Here is a 21,644-nt window from a genome sequence, read left to right on the forward strand (position 1 = left end):
TGGGCCACTTTTCACAATATCTTTTCCTAAGCGTTCAAAGCGGCTCCCCCGCTGTTTGCTGAGATCGTCTGTGTGCAGATTCGAGTCCCCAGACAAACCCCGCGGACCTCCAAGGGCGAGTCTTCAACCAGCCAAACAAATCCACTCACTCCCGAAGACAGGACTCTTTGTTCTTTTTACGGTCAGTTTCAGATGCAGTGATCTGATTCTGAGGAATTGTCGGGGTGAAATCAGCTCATCAGCCGAGGAGAACAGAGGCTGCAGGGAGGCGCCGTTCCTTCGCAGAAAAGATGCGGCACAAGTGGAACCCGCGGCCCCCGCGCGAATTCGTTAACGGAAACACCTGTTGGGACTTGCAGTCAACTTTGGAAACGAATTTAAAACTCACCTTGATCAGCGTTCCTTAATGAGGAGCCCGGGGAGGAAAGACCCTCATAACCCCTCTTCGCTACCTCCTCTCTACACCCTCATTGCGAAGCGACTGACCTTCAACAGAATGTATTTCTAAACAGACAACATCAACGAAATCCCCAAAAACATCTATACTGGGAATATACGGAGAAAACTAGGTAAGAAAAGGAATGAAATATGAACAAGAAAAGGTGAAAACGAAGCAATTTAGTGGCAGAGAAAATCAGTGAGGGGGTGGACAGCAATTTGACCCAGAAAGAAGCATCTAAGCGTTATTTTGTGTCTGTTAATAGCTGCCTGATCCCAACACCGAAATTATTTTCGGTGTTATCATGAATCAGATTGATAGGTAAATAAAAAGATGGTCTCTCGGAGGCCTCGTGGCGCAACGGTAGCGCGTCTGACTCCAGATCAGAAGGTTGCGTGTTCAAATCACGTCGGGGTCAGCAATTTTAGCTCGCTGGGTCAGGTAACTGTATGGCGGGGAGTACATGAAATATTACAGGGGAAAAAAGTTGTTTTTCCTGCCTCTTGCACTTGTATACTCAATTACTTTAGCCTCCTCAAAACGCCCCCCTTCTCTTTGTTTAATAGCCAGGTATACATACACAGGAATATGTTATGGTATTTGGGGGCTTATTTCTGGGTTTATAGAGACGTTTTCACTCTTTTATTGCAAACATTCTTAATTATACTCTTCAGCAACTCATTCCTATTGTTAAACCCTCTTGCTTTTCTCTCCACGCTCACTCCCACGCTCGCGGCCTCATCTTTTCATCCACACCTGTCTCTCCAACCTTCGGAAGCTTAGCAGATCTTCGCAGAGACCTAGTCTGGTTTGAGTGGAGGACCTAAGCTTACCTGTTTCGTATTTGAATCAGCTCTTCTGGGCTAAAGCGGTTCCAACTTCCTGGGATCTCTGAGATTTCTTCATCCCTCCCTGCAAATCACAGAAGTCACTTGATTTCCAGAGGCAAAAAACTTGAATGCAGTTACTTTCCCAAATTCGTTCAGGGAATGAACAATTACTTCAGAAAAGGCAAGATATTCCGTAAACCACCTAAAAATCTTATCCAAAAATTGTGAATGAATGTGCCGTTTCTCTCCTCACATGTGACTCGAGACCCCGTACAGATTATGAATTAGCAAATTACAACTAGGAAAAAAGGGAAATACGTTTATGTCTTCTGGAGTGTTTAAATTTTTATAACTTACAATGACTTTAAAACATGAAATTTGAAATATTAGCAGACGTTCTGTTATGTATTTACTGCACAGATTCACACAATACACAGTGACAGACATTATATCGGAGAAGTGTACCCCAAATAACCTTTTTGTAAACTCTTTTCTTAGTAGTAGTGTAAGGCTATGGCCATATTACGAAACGTAGATTATTGCTCTGGAAAAAAAAGAGAGAGAGAGAGAAACATAATTTCCTGATTGGAAGCTTGACAAACTAGAAAAAATGTGACCACTAACTACGACCAAAGTTTCTTTACGTAGCAGAGTGGCGCAGCGGAAGCGTGCTGGGCCCATAACCCAGAGGTCGATGGATCGAAACCATCCTCTGCTAGTATAATTTTGGATTTGTTTTCCCTCTTTAAAATAGATCTACCTCCTAGAAGGAGGGAACTGGAATTGTTGTCAGGGACACAGTAAGGAAACATGTTGATTTGCCTCTCAGAGATCTGCATCTCTGAATGAAATACATTATTATCCTAAGTAGATTAAAAATAACAACAAATTGTTCTCTTTGCAGACAAAACAAAACAAAAAAACCAAAAGCAATAGTTTTAGCTTTTATTGTTTCAGCACTTACTAGATAACATGCATTATTCCAAGTTCTGAATCATTTATTCCTCGCTATTCTACGAAGTAAATACTTGCTATTGCTCTTATTTTATAAATGAGACAAATTGGGGGTTGTCTGTAAATTGGGGTTCGCAGAGGTTAACTAACTTGTCCAAAGTCATCCAGCTGGTAAGCGGTAGAGAAAAGATAATGCTCTAAACTGCTCTACATAATTACAAACACTAACATTTACAGCAAATTTCAAATTATTTTCCCATTTGGGGATCAGATGTAGGAATTATTATAATCACCTTGAAGTGGCCCCACACTCACTGCCAGTTCAATGACCAATGCATGCATTTATTCACCTATTATTTTCTCAATTTAAAAAATTGTATTTTGGCCAGACGTGGTGGCTCACACCTGTTATCCCAGCACTTTGGGAGGTAGAGAGGAGCAGATCACTTGAGGTCGCCAGTTTGAGACCAGTCTGGCCAACATGGTAAAACCCCATCTCTACTAAAAATACAAAAATTAGCTGGGCATGGTGGAGCATGCCTGTAATCCCAGCTACTCAGTGGGCTGAGGCAGGAGACTCCCTCGAATCTGGGAGGCGGAAGTTGCAGTGAGCCAAAAGCAAACGACTGCATTCCAGCAGGGGCGACAGAGTGAGCCCCTGTTTCAAAATAGGAAAAAAAACAATAGGGGGAACCTGCTTGATTCAGAAGTGTCCCCTCAGTCCAGAAGTCATTTTGAAAATCCTGTCTTCTGTCTTTTGTTTTTAAATTGAAAAAGTTTCCCTTAAGCAGTGCTATTCATTTGGGAAGAGCATGTGGAACTTTCCGTGTCACAGCCAGATGGTTAGCAATTAGACTACTATACATTAAAATACAAGCATCCTTGATGAATGTCCTGAGAAGCCATATGCCAGATATGTAGTATATTTGATGGCTCGTGTCAATGTGTAATGTGTGGTGTGGGCTGACTTGTGTCCCCTCAAATTCATATCCTGAAACCTCAGCATGTGACTGCATTTGGAGACGAGACCTTTAAAGGGGTGATTAAGTCAAAATGAGGCTATTAAGGTAGTCCCAAATCCAATCTGATTGACAACATTTTCTTTCTAATAAAAGGAAATTCATATACACAAAGAGATGTCAGAAATGTGCAGGCAGAGAAGAAACACCATATGTGGACTGAAACAAAAACAGGTCAGTCTGTCAGGGCGCAGTGGCTCACTCCTGGCATCCCAGTACTTGGGAGGCTGAAGTGGGCAGATCACTTGAGGTCAGGAGTTCGAGACTGGCCTGGCAAAATGGTGAAACCACGTCTCCATTAAACGTGCATTTTTTAATTTTTATTTTTATTTTCAGAGATGGGGTCTCGCTATCTCGCCCAGGCTGGAGTGCAGTGGTTATTCACAGGCGCAATCTCACTACTGATCAGCACCGGAGTTTTGACCTGCTCTGTTTCCAGCTGGGTCGGTTCACCCCTCCTTAGGCAGCCCTCATTGGTGATTCCGCGCTCCCGGGAGGTCACCATATTGATGCCGAACTTAGTGCGGACGCCCGATGGGCATAGCGCACTACAGCTCAGAACTCCTGGGCTCAAGGGATCCTCCCACCTCAGCCTCCCGAGTAGCTGGGACTACAGGCACGCACCATCGCGCCCCGCCATTAAAAATATAAAAATTAGCGGGGCGTGGTGGCGCAGGCCTGTAATCCCAGCTACTTGGGAGGCTGAAGCATGAGAATCGCTTGAACCCCAGAGGCGGATTTTGCAGTGAGCTGAGATCGTACCACTGCACTCCAGCCTGGGCAGCAACAAAACGAGACTTCATCTCCAAAAAAAAAAAAAAAAAAAAAGAAAGAAAAAGAAAAAGAAACAAACAAAACACAGTCGCTTATAGATAGGAAATCAGTATGGCTTCAGACGTCTCAGTAGGAACATTGAATCTCAGAAAAATTATTTCTAGTTTAAAATTCTGGCCAGGTGCAGTGGCTCACGCCTGTAATCCCAGCATTTTGGGAGGTTCAGGCAGGCCGTTCCCAAGCTCAGGAGTTCGAGACCGGCCTGGCCAATATGGTTAAACTCTGTCTTTACTAAAAATACAAAAATTAGCAGGGTGTGGTGGCAGGCACCTGTAGTTCCAGCTACTCCGTAGGCTGAGGCAGGAGAATTGATTGAACCTGGGAGGCGGAGGTTGCAGTGAGCCAAGATCCCACCACTGTACTCCAGCCTGGGCAACACAGCAAGACTCCGACTCAAATATATATATACAAACTACCCAATGTTAAGCAAGTGAGAGGGTAGAGCCCAGACATTTGTCAGACATGTAAGCTCTCAAAATATGTACCTCTCATGTGGATGCTTTCTCAGCAAGCAACTGGAGGACACACTGAAAAAAGAGAGCAAATCAAGAAAAATGAGTTATTAAAGTTGTTTAAACATGGAGTACAGAAGGAATACTTCACGGTAGGAAAGGAAAAAAATAACAGTTTTTAGGATGATTGAAAGACACTCCCGGGGGCATATGAGTACAGGTGAAGCTTCCACGTATGTGCCTGAATTTGAAGTTTATTGATTCCTTCCAAGTTTTATTGTTAGGACATGAACTCAGCTTTTATTATCAAACTCCTAATAAAACGAGAGGTCTATATGTGACGTATAGTAACACGTCTAGATTTGAGCAAGCTGTAGGAGACGCTTTTTCTCTTCTTTTTTTTTTTGTTTACTCAAACTAATACAGATACATAAGGAGACACGTTTAAAGTAGGATGAAATGTACAGACTGTGCAAAGCTTTTGAATCTTTGGAGAGATGTTTAGACAACTGATGAAGTGCTTGGGGTTGGATTAATGATAAATACCTAGAAGCCTAAGCAGTGAAAACAAAAACAACAAGAAAAGACAATTATGTACTAATACTAGGGGGAAATAAAACTTAACAATGTATTTCTTTGCTCATCTGCTGAATTATTTTTACAAAGTTATTATATTTTAAACCACAAATATTACTGTATCATGTATTGTGCTGTAAGGATATGAGACTTGCCCACTTGGCTATCTGTAAAAAAAAAAAAAAGAAAAGACATAGAAAGGGAGCAGGTGTGTGTTAGGGGTCCTGGGGTGTGAGGAAGAAAGTGAATCAGTTTCTCCTCTTCTATAAAGTCAACAGAAGGACCATACAAACGTATTATTTAGAGATATATAGGTAAATGTTTTTTAAAATAGGCTATGTTTAAAAAGTAAGCTTAACCTATGCAGGCATTTATTTGGCAAAGATAAAAAAAAAAAGTAAGCTTAACCACACAGCCATGACTATGGGTGCTAAAAGTTTCCTTAAACATTGTACACATTATTATATATCACATATTGTATCTCTCATTTTACCAGCAATTTAATAGCCCAGTTTGTGATCTGCCAACAAAATTTGGAAGGAATCAACAAACTTCACGTTCAGGCGCATATGTGGTAACCTGAGAATGTTCTTTGGGTGTTTTCTATAGTGCAAATTAGGGATATGTTTCAATAACTTTAAAAATTGCTAGGGCCGGGCTTGGTGGCTCACGCCTGTAATCCAAGCACTTTGGAGGCCAAGGCGGGTGGATCACCTGAAGTTGGGAGTTCAAGACCAGCCTGACCAACATAGTGAAATCTCAACAACAACAAAAAATTGCTGGAGAACAGGGAGCAGAAAAGACTGTTGATTTTTGTTTCAAATGATTCTTGAAATTATGTGTACGTAAAAAGAATAGAAGATAACCTAAAATTGTTTGCAATCTAGAAATTTTCTGTTTGTGAATTCTCAATCAAAGCTCTCACAAAATGACACAAGGTTTTCCTGGACGGGCACGGTAGCTCACGCCTGTAATCCCAGCACTTTGGAAGGCCAAGATGGGCTGATCACTTGATGTCAGGAGTTCCATAGCAGCCTAGCCAAAATGACAAAACCTCGACTCTATTAAAAACACAAAAAGAATAAGCTGGGTGTCATGGCGCACTCTTGTGATCACAGCTACTCTGGAGGCTGAAGCAGGAGAATTGCTTGAATCCAAGAAGCAGAGGTTGCGGTGAGCTGAGATTGCCCCATTGCTCTGCAGCCTGGCGACACTGTGATACTTCTTAAAAAAAAAAAAAAAAAAAAAAAAAAAAAAATCCCTATGTTAAGTTTTATCAAGCAACTCGAGAATTGGTTAGTTCTGAAACTTATCAATTTAGTGATGTGATTTTTAAAAAAAAAACTTATGGATGCAAAAGAATAGTGAACTGAAGCTAGAGTCTATATTATAAAAATGTTATCTTGTGTAGTGTTTTAAAAAATTAAAATAAAATATATAAGATGTATAATAAATGCCGGGGAAAGGGACATTTACAGAAACTCAAGGGTTCCACTAAAACCTAACGAGCCAGCCAGGAGTCGAACCTGGAATCTTCTGATCCGTAGTCAGACGCGTTATCCATTGCGCCACTGGCCCACCCGGAGCCTGGCTTCGCCATTATAACTATAGAAAAAGAGTCTTGGGATTACTGCGTCGCCCTAAACATGAATTTATGAAACTTTTATTTCTTTCTAATCTTAAGGATTTTGAACCCTAAACCTTCCAATTAAAACAAAATATAGTTTTATTTGTTCCTTTGACTTGGTTTACTCATGAAATATGATTCCTTCGTGGGTGATGAGAAATCCATACTCGTGCACAATGATTCCTTCCTGGACAATGAAATGTCCATTATGATGTAACTTGTAAAAGATCTGAGATACGGTTTACTTTGCGCTGCGACGTAAATGCAAGTTGCCCTGAATATGTGTCCCCAAGAAATCCATTGTGATGTTAACTTGTAAAAGATGAACAGTCTTTCACACGGCTGGATGTAACCTGAGGTTGTGAAATCCTAGTACCGTAGTCGGCAGGATTCGAACCTGCGCGGGGAGACCCCAATGGATTTCTAGTCCATCGCCTTAACCACTCGGCCACGACTACAGGTGCCACAAGCTTTCTTAAACGTCTTACATGTTTCTATATGTCACATATTGTACTCGTTTTATTAGAGATTTAATAATAACTGAGTTCATGTCCTAACAATAAAGTTTGGAAGGAATCAATAAACTTCAAGTTCAGGCACATACATGATACGCTGAGAATGTTCTTTGGGTCTTTTCTATAATGCAAATCAGGAATATGTTCATCAACTTTTCAAATTCTCAGATTTTTGCCTAGTAAGAAAATTATCCTCAGGACGGGGGTGGTGGCTCACGTTTGTAATCCCAGCACTTTGGGAAGCTACTAAAAATTAAAAAAAAATAGCCAGGCATGGTGGCGCAAGCTTGTAATCCCAGCTACTCAGGAAGCTGAAGTGAACCGAGATCGCGCCGTCGCACTCCAGCCTGGGCGACAGAGCGAGACTCCATCTGTGAAAAAAAAAAAAAGGAAAAGAAAAGTATCCTCAAAAAATAATCTAACAAAGATGTTCCATAGATATGTCCTATATTTTTAGACAAAGTCCAGTGCCTACGATGTACTAACGGCTCAACAAATGTCAGTGCAATTGTAACTGTCATAAAATCCCAGAATCTAGATCCATCAAAATGTTCTACAGTGAAGCCTGTCTTCTGTCTTTTCATAAAACTCAGAATATTTTAACCAGCTGAAAGAACATTTCTGAATGAAACTGGAAAGTGAAAAATATTTTTGTTGGTTAAATCCTCTTTAGTTTATGGGGCTTTCTCTCACAAGAGGAAGAACAACTGCATGTGATATTCTGTGGATAATAGTTTGAATTTATATTCAAATATAATTTGAATCTGTGCTCCCAAAGGAAGAGCAGAACCCTCAGTTTCTAAAACTACTCTACCATTACCACAATATTATGCATGTGTGTGTATTAGTGAGCAAGTCAGAAATTCTATATTTAATCAGTGGCCCAAATCTATGAACAGAAGAAGGGTAAGGAATGATTGATAAACTACTGCTCATGTGTGGATGGAGTGAAAATGGTCTCTACTCCAGATCTCTCTCCTCTGGGTTCCAGAACATACAATTGTCCTATTGTTTTTTCTTGCATGTCCATGGGCATCTCAAAAGCAATGCATCCCCAAAGGAATGTTTCATTCTTTTCCTCAAACTTGAATGTCCTTCAACAATCCAAATTTTTCCAAATTTTTGATAAGATACCAACACCAAAGACTAGCTACCGAGAGCAAAGACTCTTCTTGTCCTTCCTCTCTCTGATTCCCGTCCATCAGTCCTTCAATTCAACCTTCTAATTCGCTCTCAAATCTGGCTCTTCTTCCGCGGCCTCAGATCACTTTTTTAAATGAGGCAGTTAGTTTCTCATGAGTTACTGCAACAACTTCTTCGTCTTTTGGCCTCCAGTTCCTGATCCCTTAAATGTATATTCATTTCTTCATTCTTCCAAAATTTTATTCTTTGGAATAAAAATAAGCACTTTGAATATGGATAGTGAGACAGAGTATTGCCTATTCTCTCAAATTCTTTCTATGTGAAATAGCAAAAGCCAAGCACTTTGCTAGATGCTGCTCATTCAATGGAGAGTGATATTTCTTTCTTTCTTTCTCTTTTGAAATGGAGTCTTGCTCTGCTACCTACGCTGGAGCGCAATGGTGTGATCTCTGCTCACCACAACCTCTGCCTCCTGGGTTCAAGCGATTCTCCTGCCTCAGTCTCCAGGCATGCACCACTACACCTGGCTAATTTTTTGTATTTTTAGTATACACAGGGTTTCGGCATGTTGGCCAGGCTGGTCTTGACTTCTTGACCTCGTGATCCGCCCGCCTCTTCCTCTGAAAGTGCTGGTATTACAGGTGTGAGCCACTGTGCCCGGCCTGGAGAGCCAGATTTCTAAAGGATTACAGAAGTTTACAATTAAACCACTGAGTGCAGGTGAGAAGTGCAGCTATAAGATAGTAAGTAGCCCCCAGAAAGAGTGCTGGATCTCAGCCACAAAGGTTTTAGGTGGTTGCCTGGAGGGTCACTTAATTAGACTTCAAGCTTCATGAAGACAGGTTTCAGTGTTACATTTTTTACCTCTGAGTCCTCCATTGGTGCTTAATAAGTATTTTCGGAATGAATTATACTTAAGCTCAGATCTGGATCTGAAGGATATGTTAAAGTGAGCCAAAGTGGGTTGGGGAAGGAAAATGGGGTAGGGTAGTGTTTTAGACGTGAACCTTATGGAATATGGAAGAAACTGAAGAAAGTTCCCTGTAGTTGAAACATTGCTCTCTGGAGAGGTACTGAAAAGGGCAGTGAGGAGCGATAACTCCAGAAAAGTAGTTGAGGGAAGATTCTGTAGGTAGAGCTAAATTAGCACTAACTTAGAATGTGTGTCTGATTGTGGCCCTTACCTCCTTTAATGTCTTTGAAGCACCCTGTGGCCTAGCAAGAAAATCACAAATGACGTGGCAGGCTTTCATCTTCTGCATCTATCCAACCTTTTCAGCTCCTCTTCTGGTCACTCTGTCAAGGCAGCCTGGAACTCCTGAGACAAGAAAGGACCAGTCCTACCTCACACAGCGCTGATGTCTTCACCCTGACCTCTGCCATGTCTTCTTGGAGCCCCAGGGCTCATCCTTCAGGACCTTTGTTTAAATAGCACAGCCTCTGTCAAGCCTTATTCACAAATAAAAATTTTTATTGTAAAAATTTTCGGGCCGGGCGCAGTGGCTCACGCCTATAATCCCAGCACTTTGGGAGGCCTAGGCGGGTGGATCACGAGGTCAAGAAATTGACACCATCCTGGTCAACATGGTGAAAACCTGTCTCTACTAAAAAAAATTAGCTGGGCATGGTGGCGCATGCCTGTAGTCCCAGCTACTCGGGAGGTTGAGGCAGGAGAATTGCTTGAACCCAGGAGGTGGAGGTTGCGGTGAGCCGAGATCGAGCCATTGCACTCCAGCCTGGGTAACAAGAGCGAAACTCCTTCTCAAAAAAAAAAAAAAAAAAAAAAAAAATTCAAACATATAAAGAATGTGAAAGAATAGGTAATTATCTGTATACTCATCACCCAGATTCAATAATTAGCATTTTGCTATCTTAGTCTCATCTACCTGTTTCTGCTGAATCATATGAAATTCACTTGCAGACATTATGATATATCACACCAAAATCCATAAACATGTATTGCCTTAAACATGTGTCTTATTTAACTACAATATCATTAATAAACCAAAAAGCAAAACAAAACAAAACAAAAAAAACGAGCAATTCTTTTTTTTTGAGACGGAGTTTCCCACTTGCTACCCAGCCTGGAGTGCAATGGCGCGATCTCGGCTCACCGCAACCTCCGCCTCCTGGGTTCAGGCAATTCTCCTGCCCCAGCCTCCTGAGTAGCTGGGATTACAGGCACGCGCCACCATGCCCAGCCAATTTTTTGTAGTTTTTAGTAGAGACGGGGTTTCACCATGTTGACCAGGATGGTCTCGATCTCTTGACCTCGTGATCCACCCGCCTCGGCCTCCCACAGTGCTGGGATTACAGGCTTGAGCCACCGCGCCCGGCAAGCAATTCTTTAAGAACATCTCATATCTGTTGTGCAGTGGCTGTAATCCCCGCGTTTTCGGATGCTGAGGAGGGAGGATCTCTTGACCCCAGGGTTTGAGAGCAACGGTAAGACAACAACCCCTTCCTTCTCTTGTGCCTCTCTACAAAATAGATTTTTAAAAATCAGCCTAGCCTGTTGGCACGCTCCTGTAATCCCAGCTACTCCAGAAATTTAGGCAGGAGGATGACTTGAGCTCAGGAGTTCAAGATTGCAGCGAGCTATGACAGGGCCACTGCATTCCGGCCTGGGCAAGTGAGAGAACCCTAAATAAGTGCATAAAAACTTCTAAGTATTTATTGAAATTCATCTAATATGTTTTTAGAGGGCAGGTTTTTTTTTTTTTTTTTTGGAGGCAGAGTTTTGCTCTTGTTGCCCAGGCTGGAGTGCAGTAGTGTGATCTCAGCTCACTGCAACCTCCGCATCCCAGGTTCAAACGATTCTCCTGCCTCAGCCTCCTGAGCAGCTAGGATTACAGGCATTCACCATCACACCTGGCAAATTTTTTGTATTTTCAGTAGAGATGGGGTTCTTCCATGTTTGTCAGGCTGGTCTTGAACTCTGGGCCTTAGGTGATCCGCCCGCCTCAGCCTCCCAAAGTGCTGGGATTACAGGCGTGAGCCACCCCACCAGGCCTAGAGGCAGTTTTTAAATGTTTCCATACATTCTTTCACATTAGAACAGTCTCCCAGCTTTGTATTGTTGTTGTTATTTCTTCATGACATCTTTTAATCTTTCTCTCCGCCCCTCCCTCCTTTCCTTCCTTCCTCCATTCAAGTCCCAGCCTGGGCAACACAGGGAGATCCGGTCTATACAAAAAATAGAAATATAATTAGCCAGGCACGGTGGTGCATATGCCTGGAGTCTCAGCTACTCGGGAGACTGAGGTGCAAATCCCTTGAGCCCTGGAGGTCGAGGCTGCAGTGAGCCGTGATTTTGCCACTGCACTCCAGCCTGGGGGGCAGAGTGAGACCCTGTCACAAAAAAATGAAAACAAAACAAGAAGAAAAGTCTGTCTCATAGAATGTCCTGCATCCTGGATTTGTCTCATTATTTCCTGATGGCATCTTTTATTTCTTACTCCGTTTAAATTAGAAAATAAATCTAAATGATTGATTTTTGATGAATTTGAGGGATTAGACTTAGGTTAAGCATTTTTGCCCAGACGTTGTTCTTTCCACTGTACTAACTTCACATCAGAAGGCTCTGTCCGCTATTAGTAAAGACGGAGTGGTGCCCCAGGGTTATTTCTCCCTTTGCAATTGACAAGTAATTTTGGAGTGGCACTTGACACCACGAGCCTATGTTGTTTCCCAACCACCTTTTGCTGACGATTTTAAGATCGTTCTTTCTTTGCTTTAGTCTATTATTTTTCCAATGGTTGCAGATGGTGATTCTCCTAATTCTGTCTTTGGTATTTGTTAGAAGATTTTTTTGTCAGATGGGTTGACCTCTTTCCTGCCTTCCTTCGACCCCCAGTCCTTCCAAGAGGTTCCCGTGGCAGTTTCACATTACTCCTGCCATAATTGCCTTGAAACTCAGGTAGGTTGGCACTGAATTGTAATTGGATCTGACGTGTTTGCGCTTTATGGTCTAGGGTATGTTCCACAGCCTGTAAGATCTATAAATGGTTCTCATACTCGAGCGTGCAAACGAACCACTTGGATAGTCTGGCTAAAACCCAACATCCTAGGGCCCACCCACAGCGATTCTAAGTAGGTCAAGAATAGGGCAGACTAGGAAGGGAGGTCGGCCTCGAAAGTTGACATTTTTAAGAAGCTCCCAGGTGATGTTACTGGTTCAGTGATAGGACCAAATTTTTAGTAGCACCGACCCCGAGGATGTACTGTATGGCGCTGTGGTGGATAGACAGAGAAGGATAAACAGACAATTAGCGGGTGGCCAAGAACAGAGCAAAGGCAAGGGATGTGTAGGAAGTAATCTACAATGAGGATAACTTAGTGCAGTAAGTGGAAAGAAGTACATTTCTGATTACCAGCTTTGAGGATGGAAAAGAACAAAGCGATAGGTCCCCCCAAGTAACCACGGAGGGATTCGAACCCTCAATCTTCTGATCCGAAGTCAGACGCCTTATCCATTAGGCCACGTGGTCCTCGGCTGGGGAGTACTTTAACTTGCTGACAGAAAATAATCATCTCTGCATTGTACTAAGTGTAGTGAAATCATTGTAAACCAAGGAATTTCCAATCGCTAAAGAAAAACGGTCTGCTTGAGGAGAGACAAAGTTTAATCTAATGGTAAAAAAAAAAATAATAATAATAATACTGCAATCGTGTTTGCAGCCGCCGCTGCGCTCTCCAACGCCAGCGCCGCCTCTCGCTCTCCGAGCTCTGCCGAAGAAGGTGGGTAAGAAAAGAGGCTCCTCCAAAGCAGACTGCCCGCAAATCCACCGGTGGGAAAGCACCCAGGAAGCACCCGGCCACAAAAGCCGCGCGCGAGAGTGCGCCCTCTACTGGGGGGGTTGAGACACCTCATCGCTCTCAGGCCTGGTGCTGTGCGGCCCCCGTGAAATTAGGCGTTATCAGAAGTCCACTGAACGTCTCACTCGCAAACTTCTTTCCAGCGTCTGGTGCGGGAAATCGCTCAGGACTTTGAAACAGATCTGCGCGTCCAGAGCGCAGCTATTGGTGCTTTGCAGGAGGCAAATGAGGCCTATCTGGTTGGCCTTTTTGAAGACACCTACCTGTGTGCTGTCCATGTCAAACGTGTGACAATTATGCCAGAAGACATGCAGCTAGCACGCCGCATACGTGGAGAACGTGCTTCAGAATCCACTGTGATGGGAAACATTTCATTCTCAAAAAAAAAAAAAAATTCTCTTCTTCCTATTATTGGCAGTTCTGAGCGTTCTTTTTATTTTCCATGGGGTCAAAAGTACCTAAGTATATGATTGCGAGTGCAAAAATTGGGGACAGAAATGAGGTATTGGCAGTTTTTCCATTTTCATTTGGGTGTGAATTTTTAATATAAATGTGGAGATGTGAAACATTAATGCAAGTTAAAAATGTTTCAGTGAATAAGGTTCAGCGGTTCAACTTCAAAATCATTATAAATAAACCTGTTAATTTTTTTCTGGACAATGCCAGCATTTGGATTAAAAACAAAAACAAAAACAAACAAACAAAAACAGCAGGGTGTGGTGGTGCGTGCCTGTAGTCCCAGCTACTCCGGAGGCTGAGGCTGGAGGATCGCTTGAGCCCAGTTCTGGGCTGTAGTGCGCCATGCTGATCGGGTGTCCGCACTAAGTTCGGCATCAACATGGTGACCTCCTGGAAGCGGGGGACGACCAGGTTGCCTAAGGAGGAGTGAACCGGCCCAGGTCGGAAACGGAGCAGGTCAAACCTCCCGAGCTGATCAGTAGTGGGATCTCGCCTGTGAATAGCCACTGCACTCCAGCCTGGACAACATAGCAAGACACCACCTCCAAAAAAAAAAAAAAAAAAGGAAATTTCTTATTGATCGCAACTAAATGGTGTTTGTAGCATTTCATCATAGATTTCATCCAACCACTACACTTTTCTGAGTTTTCTACATGCAAGTACACGTTTTTAATGTTGTCTGTCTTCTGTGCTGTTCCTGTACGTTTGCTATTAAAATACATTAAACTATAAAAAAAAAAAAATACTGTGACGTTTCAACTAGTTAACTACCAAGGGCAGAAATATAGTACTTCAAAAACTACTAATAGAGTGCTTTATCTTTTGATTGACAGAGAGAAAGAAAGGCCACGATGAGAAAGGAATGCTTGAGCTGAGAGCTGGAGAGGCGAAGACAGAAGCAGATTGCTTTCCACACGCAGGGAATCACCGCTGCCTTAGGACGCTTCCAGGTAAAGATTGTGAGTTAAACACAAAAATTTATTTTTGCATACTTTGCAAATCCCACTCAAACAATACTAAAATATACATCCAAATAGGGAGAGAAGAAAACAGAAACAAAATTTTGTAATCTGGAAAACTGATTGAGGAGTCCCTGATTTTGACAGCCCTGAGAAAGCTAAATCCTAAACAAGAAGTGGGAAAAGCAAAGAGAATAGATGGTCACTACCGAACCCCCATTTCTATCCGTTTTCCCTACGCCAGGTTCAGAAACTGTCAGTACAGTTTCTGAAAACTGTCAGTACAGTTTCTCAGAAACTGGAAACTACCTGTTTGAGCTGAATGTAGCCTTCCTCCAACACCCTTAAATTCATATGTTGAAGCCCTAATCTCTAGTACTTCCGAAAGTGACTGTATTTCATCTGCAAAATGGAGAAATAGAAAGAAATAATATTTACGAATAAATAAAAGGGAAAAAAGAATGGGGCAGTATTTGGAGAGTCATTAAAGGGGGTAATTAAGGTAAATTGAGATTATGAAGGTAGGGCCCTAATCATAAGGGCAGGTGTCCCTGTAAGAAGAGATTAGGACTCCGACAACAGAGAAAAGATCATTTAAAGGCAGAAGGAGAAGATAGTCACCTGCAAGCCATCAAAAGAGCCCTCAGGGGAAAAAAATCAATCAGACGATCACCCTGATCTCGGACTCTTGTTTCTAGAACTGTGAGAAAGTCATTTCTGTTGTCTACGCCACCCAGTCTGTAGTATTTGTTACAGGAGCACTAGTAACCAAATACACTGTCTTTCCTCCATCCTGGAAGACTGGCCGTTTATTTTCATTCATTAATTAATTCCTTCATTTATTTGAGATGGAGTTTTGTTCTTGTTGTTCGGGCTGGAGTGCAATGGCCGATCTGGGCGCACTGCAACCTCCGCCTCCCGGGGTCGAGCGGTTCTTCTGCCTCAGTCTCCCTAGTAGCTGGGATTACAGGCATGCGCCACCGCACCCGGCTAATTTTGTATTTTTAGTAGAGACCAGGTTTCTCCCTGTAGGTCAGGCTAGCCTCGGCTGCCTAAAGGGCAAGGATTACAGGCGTGAGCCACCGCCCCCACCCACCTTATTTTCTTGAAAAAGCAAAATATCGGGTTTCTAGGCTGGAGGATTGATTCTCAAACTTTTCCCACATCACAATCGCCTGGAAGGGTATTTCAGTCAGACTGGGCGGCTCGCGTCCAGTTTCTGATTCAGTAGGTGTGGGGTTTTCCTTTTTCTAGGTTCCCTGATGCTGCCGACCCTGAGGCACTTCTTGAGAACCGCTGGGCTGGAAGAAGTCAAGCCCTGGGGCTAGTGGAAAACGGTGAGTTCAATAAATGTCAGCGGCTTGTTTGGGTTTATTGTTGTGAACTGATTGGCACGTGTACACAATAGAGACCAGAGGGCCTGCGGATTCTGACTGAGAAGGGATTGTTTAGGGAAGAGATATTATTCACTTTTGAAGCCCAGCAGGTTGAGGATGGAGCGGGTGTGCGGATAGGTTTGAGTGAAGCCAGGGCTAGCTAGGCCAGGTCCTGCGGGGCGGGGCGAAGCTGGGATTCTCTGGTGAAGAGGGAGAAGTCCAGAACATTTACAGAAAGTAGTGGCACAAACTTCATAACCGTTCTTATTACTGTTTCACTGCAAATCTAAACCGAACACACAGACAGCTTTTCTCGAAAAAGGCAAATTCGAGAACTGGAAAGACTGGACTTGAGAAACAACTGTTTTTAATATATGGAACATTTCGTTGGGTTTGGGGATAATATTTAATCCGGGAACTTATTTTTCTCAACAAAGCCTTAGCGAAACTGAGAAAAGAGATCAAGTCAAACAATAAATTGTTTGGGAGGGAGATAAGACTAGATTCTTACCTTACAAGAAAAAAGATGACACCCGGGGCCTCGTGGCGCAACGGCAGCGCGTCTGACTCCAGATCAGAAGGTTGCGTGTTCAAATCACGTCGGGGTCAAGGGTAGTAATGTTTTAGTGATCTGTACTAAGATATATTTAGTCAGTCAAACCGGAGAAAGAACTCAAGAGCTTGATGACAGCGGTTAAGACAGGAAGGACGCAGTCTGTTATCTGTATTCACTATCTCTTTTGCCCTTGGCTTGCTGTTAGGACTCTCAAATGAAGAATTCCCCTCGTGGACAGTCTCTCTTTGGCCCCTCTTTAAAGTGAAATTAAATGCTCTGCTCTGGCATCAGACACCTTTTTCTCCAGGTAAACCCCTAAACGTTGGCGCTTTTTCCATGCTTATCCCCTGACCTCTTTGCTTCATGACTCTTCCTTTGCTTATCTGCCTGCAACAAACACTTCATGCCTTCTTCTCAGCTTCGTCTCCATTCGACCTGGAGTCAGGAACTTGGAAACATCCTGGACAACACCTCTTCTTCGCTTCTCAGTGGAATCCTAAGTTGTGCTGAGTTTTACCTCCTCGTATGTCATATCCCATCTCTCTACTTCTCTCCATTATTACAATGGCCTTTTTGCTTCCATCTTTTATCTCTTGCCAGGGATATTGACATGAATCTTTTGATTTGTTTTTGTTTTTGTTTTGAGACAGAATCTCACTCTGCTGCCCAGGCTGTGGTGCATTGGCATGATCTTGGCTCACTTCAGCCTCCACCTCCCAGGTTCAAACAATCCTCCTGCCTCAGCCTCCCAAGTAGCTGGGATTACAGGCATGTGCCACCACGCCTGGCTAATTTTTGTATTTTTAGTAGAGACGGGGTTTCGCTATGTTGGTCAGACTGGTTTCGAACTCCTGGCCTCAGGTGAGCTGCCTGCCTCGGCCTCCCAAAGTGCTGGGATTACAGGCACGAGCAACCACGCCTGCCAACTTGTCATTTATTTTTTTATTTTTTTTTAAACATGCAAGTATTTTCTATTTTACTGTATTCCTAAAAGGTGTCTAATTAGAGTTGTGTTAAAGTTCTATACTGGTATTGCACAGAAATTATTTTCTTGCTCCAGATTTCACTGTTAGTAATTGTATTAGTTTGCTACAGTTGCCATAACAAATACCATAGGCTGGGAGGCTTAAAATACAGAAATTCATTTGCTCGCACTGAAACCACCTTGGCAGAATTATAAGTAATGACAGAAATCTAACATGACTGACTCCATCTTGCTTCTCACCTCACAGGCTAAATTGGTTTTTTGGCTATTCTAGTGCAGAGGCCAAGAGAACTACAAGAGGAATTCAGTTTACAGTTAAACTTTGAGGCAAGGAAAACTGACCTCACCTTCTTTTGGGGAGATTGAAGCTGCAGTCACAAGAACAGGTAAGAATTATGGTAGGGTCCTGAACTTTGCTAAAGAATATCATAAAACAATCACCTGCCACTGCTTAGCTTGTTTTTCTGTAAGTTGCTTACCTCCCCCATAGTCACTAACTGGGGGAGTTGCAAGATACATAACCTCCTGGCAGGGCACAGTGGCTCATGGCTCTAATCCCTTCATTTTGGGAGACCAAGGCGGGTGGATCACCTGAGGTCAGGGGTTTGAGACCAACCTGGCCAACATGATGACACCCCGTTTCTACTAAAAATACAAAAAAATTAGCCAGGCATGGTAGCGGGCGCCTGTAATCCCAGCTACTCGGAATGTCTCAAAAAAAAAAAAAAAAAAAAAAAGATTTATAACTTCCCTAGCTGTTCTTATACATAACATCACTATTGTGAAACTTAAAAACTGGGTCAGTGCGGTGGCTCACACCTGTAATCCCAGCACTTTAGGAGGCTGAGGCTGGTGGATGACCTGAGCTCAGGGCTTAGAGGCCAACCTGGCCAACATGATGAAACCCCGTCTCTACTAAAAATACAAAATACAAAAATTTGCTGGGCGTTGTGGTGGGCGCCAGTAATCCCAGCTACCTAGGAGGCTGAGGCAGGAGTATTGCTTAAACCTGGGAGGTGGAGGTTGCAGTGAGCCGAGATTGCACCATTGCACTCCAATCTGGGCAACAAAAATGAAACTCCTTCATAAAACAAACAAACAAAAAACTTTGGTATTTGAGGCATTTCTCAGATTCAGCTTTTCAGCAGATCAAAAGATGCCACTTGATCCTGAGATCCCTGAGCCGAGTATAGATATTTAATCAATACAGTATTGCAGTAAAGAAGAGTAGAGCATGAACTGAACTCAAATTTGTGGCTCTATCTGTGGGCTCACTGCAATCTCCGACTCCCGGGTTCAAGCAATTCTCCTGTCTCAGACTCCTGAGTGGCTGGGACTACAGGTGCACGCTGCCACGCCTCACTAATTTTATTTTTGTATTTTAATAGAGATGTGTTTTACCGTGTTGCTTAGGCCGATTGAGAACTCTTGAGCTCAGGCAATCTGCCTGCCTCCGCCTTCCAAAGTGCGGGAATTACAGGTGTGAGCCATCGCGCCCGGCATGACTGGGCACTTTAAAGGGAGAATGAAGGAACAGAAAAGGGGGTGAGCAGGGCTCAGTGGAATCAGGGAAATGAAAAATTACAGAAATCAGAAAGAGGACATTTGTTCGTATGAACCCCATCTGGGTTTGCTAACTGGTGCTTACAGAAGTTAAGCTCCTACCTTCCCTCAGAAATGGGAGACAGGGGCTCTATCTTCACGTGTTGTTTGGAGCCACAGTGCATTTTTTAGGCAGTCTTGAGTTTTCTCAGGCAGGCATTTTAAGGGGGACTAGTGTCACCTTAGGGATGTGGTCTTGAGCTGTTAAAAACTATGTTAGTGTCTTTAGTCTGTTAAGGTCAAGGTTGAGGCTTAGTTCAGAAGAATGTACAGAGGAGCCTGGCTAGAGAGTTTGGTCAAGGAGAGAATTTTTTCGTTTGACACAGCAGAAATAGTGCGGCAGGCCAGGTCTCCCTAATGGCTGAACAGGCAGGCCTCCATTACAACTCTTTCAGTACCGAATGAGTGGTTAAGTTAAATATTAAAAGCTAAAAAAAGCCAGTGCCCTGATACAAAGGCTGGAATATAACCAAGGCACACCACAAGTAGGTCTTTAAATGCATGCACACTTACATGTAGACATAAAGCTTAGAAGGTGTATAAGCCCTGGAAAACTGTGATTTTGAGTTGGTTGGGCCATAATTTCCAGGCCTTCTCCCTACCCAGTTACAGAAATAAACTCCTGGCTGGGCTTGTGGCTCACGCCTGTAATCCCAGCACTTTGGGAAGTCGAGGCAGTCAGATCACCTGAGGTCAGGAGTTCAAGACCAGCCTGGCCAACATGGTGAAACCCCGTCTCTACTAAAAATACAAAAATTAGCCAGGCATAGTGGTATGCGCCTGTAATCTTGGAGTAACTGAGATTACATTACTCAGGATGCTGAGACACAAGAATCACTTGAACCCGGGAGGTGGAAGTTGCAGTGAGCGGAGATCACGCCACTGCACTCCAGCCTGGGTGACAGAGCAAGACTCAGTCTCAGGAAAAAAACAAAACGAAAAGAAAAAGAAACTCCCTTCTTTCTAGTTCATTTGCATCTCGTTGTTGGGCCCCAAGAATAAGCAGCCTGACCCTCGGTTTGGTCAGAGAGAAATAGTAGCAGCATAATTCACTTACAGAAGTGAAAAATAATAAGAAACTCAGAAGACTAATGGGAGAGAATTGGCTAAATAAATTCATTATGTATAATAGAGCCTGGGTGACAGAGTGAGACTCCGTCTCAAAAAAAAAGATAAAGGATGAAATTTGCAAGGATAAGTGTATACTTGACCAAGATATATAGTACATTGATATAAGCAGGATGGCCTCTGACTGATAATGTGAGTGCCAAGAGTGTAGAATGTGGGATTTAGGGGGGAAATCACAGACTATTTACACCAAAGCAGGGTTTTGGACTATTAAGAGAGTTACCTATGATTTTAAAAAAGAGTGAGAGGACAGGGAAAAGAACACATATACTGATCTACAGTCTAGGGAGGTGTAGTTTTGTTTGTTTTCATAGATGACAGATAAAACTTAGATTACTCTGTATCAGGAAAGATGCATTGAATAGTTCAGTTGTAATTGTTGGGATTTTGCAACATGATGCAGAGCAACATGTAGAAGTCACCTTTAAAAATAACCTTGGGCAATTGATCAGGTTGATCTTGAACTCCTGGCCTCAAGGGATCCTCCTGCCTTGCCCTCCCAAAGTGTGGGGTGTGCCTAGTTTACTGTCTATATTAACATGACTTTACTATTCCACTATTTTCATCAACATATCTTTACTATTCCCTCCCTCCCTTCCTCCCTCCCTTCCTCTTTCTTTTTCTCTCTCCCTCCCTCTCCTCTCCTCCCCTCCCCTTCCCTTCCTTTCTTTCTTTTTCTTTGTCACCCAGGCTGGGTTTCATTTGATGGGCCATCTCGGCTCACTGCAACCTCCTCCTCCAGGGTTCAACGATTCTCCTGCTTCGGCCTGCCGAGTAATTGGGATTATAGGCACGTGCCACCACACCCGGCTAATTTTTGTATTTTTTTTTTTTTTTTGAGACAGAGTCTCACTCTGTCACTAGGCTCCAGGCTGGAGTGCAGTGGGGCGTCCATGGCTCACTGCAACCTCCGCCTCCCGGTTCAATCAGTTCTCCTGTCTCAGCCTCCTGAGTAGCTGGGACTACAGGCGCGGGCCACCATGCCCAGCTAATTTTTTTGTATTTTTAGTAGAGATGGAGTTTCACCATATTGGCCAGGATGGTCGTGATCTCTTGACCTCATGATCTGCCCGCCTCGGGCTCCCAAAGTGCTGGGATGACAGGCGTGAGCCACCGCGCCCAGCCATTTTTGCATTTTTAATAGATACAGGGTTTCACCATTTTGGCCAGGCTGGTCTCGAACTCCTGATCTCAACTATCCACCCACCTCGGCCTTCCAAAATGCCAGGTTTACAGGCGTGAGTGTCTTTTTCACTTTGAAAGTCTCCAACGGTCTCCTATCAGCAGTCTTTCTGCTTAGGTCTATGTTCAAATGTTCTGAGAATTTGTTTGTTTTGAGACAGGGTCTCTGTCACCAGGCTGGAGTGCAGTG

General features: G+C 43.3%; 6 non-coding genes across 6 annotated transcripts; 3 read left to right on the top strand and 3 right to left on the bottom strand.

Moving 5' to 3' along the window:
- The first annotated feature begins 785 nt into the window (after positions 1-785).
- On the top strand, positions 786-857 carry TRNAW-CCA. The gene has a single exon. It is a non-coding gene; the product is annotated as a tRNA-Trp (tRNA).
- A 1,058-nt stretch (positions 858-1,915) lies between these two features.
- TRNAM-CAU lies at positions 1,916-1,987 on the top strand. The gene has a single exon. It is a non-coding gene; the product is annotated as a tRNA-Met (tRNA).
- Positions 1,988-6,609: 4,622 nt separating this feature from the next.
- TRNAR-ACG lies at positions 6,610-6,682 on the bottom strand. The gene has a single exon. It is a non-coding gene; the product is annotated as a tRNA-Arg (tRNA).
- A 425-nt stretch (positions 6,683-7,107) lies between these two features.
- TRNAS-AGA lies at positions 7,108-7,189 on the bottom strand. Its single transcript has one exon. It is a non-coding gene; the product is annotated as a tRNA-Ser (tRNA).
- Positions 7,190-12,806: 5,617 nt separating this feature from the next.
- On the bottom strand, positions 12,807-12,879 carry TRNAR-UCG. The gene has a single exon. It is a non-coding gene; the product is annotated as a tRNA-Arg (tRNA).
- A 3,659-nt stretch (positions 12,880-16,538) lies between these two features.
- On the top strand, positions 16,539-16,610 carry TRNAW-CCA. The gene has a single exon. It is a non-coding gene; the product is annotated as a tRNA-Trp (tRNA).
- Positions 16,611-21,644: the final 5,034 nt, after the last annotated feature.

This window comes from Sapajus apella, unplaced genomic scaffold (assembly GCF_009761245.1).
Source record: "Sapajus apella isolate SASKATOON/1434 unplaced genomic scaffold, GSC_monkey_1.0 scaffold184, whole genome shotgun sequence".
Lineage (NCBI taxonomy): Eukaryota > Metazoa > Chordata > Mammalia > Primates > Cebidae > Sapajus > Sapajus apella.